Genomic DNA, 345 nt, shown 5'->3' on the forward strand with positions numbered 1-345 from the left:
TCAATAAATTGAGCAATATATAATAGATAAAATAAATACGTTAAACATGTTTATGAATGAAAGGATGCATGCTGCATGCAGGATATTCTGAATTAAACATATTCTTATACAAATAAATGACTGAACGAATGCATAGACTAAGAAATAAGTAAATGCAGCCTCATAGGGCTGCTAGCGTGGCTGTAGACTCAAAAGTTCCAAAATTGCACCACATTTCTGTGAAAAACAATGTAATGTAAAATGTTCTTGTGCACATGTTAATGTTTCTCACGCCCTCTCTCTCTCTCTCTCTCTGCTCCTCCAGCTTTCTTTTGCCTCCACTGATGTCCCGCCCGCCATGCTCCT

The sequence above is a fragment of the Pempheris klunzingeri genome, chromosome 17 (assembly GCF_042242105.1).
Source record: "Pempheris klunzingeri isolate RE-2024b chromosome 17, fPemKlu1.hap1, whole genome shotgun sequence".
NCBI lineage: Eukaryota > Metazoa > Chordata > Actinopteri > Acropomatiformes > Pempheridae > Pempheris > Pempheris klunzingeri.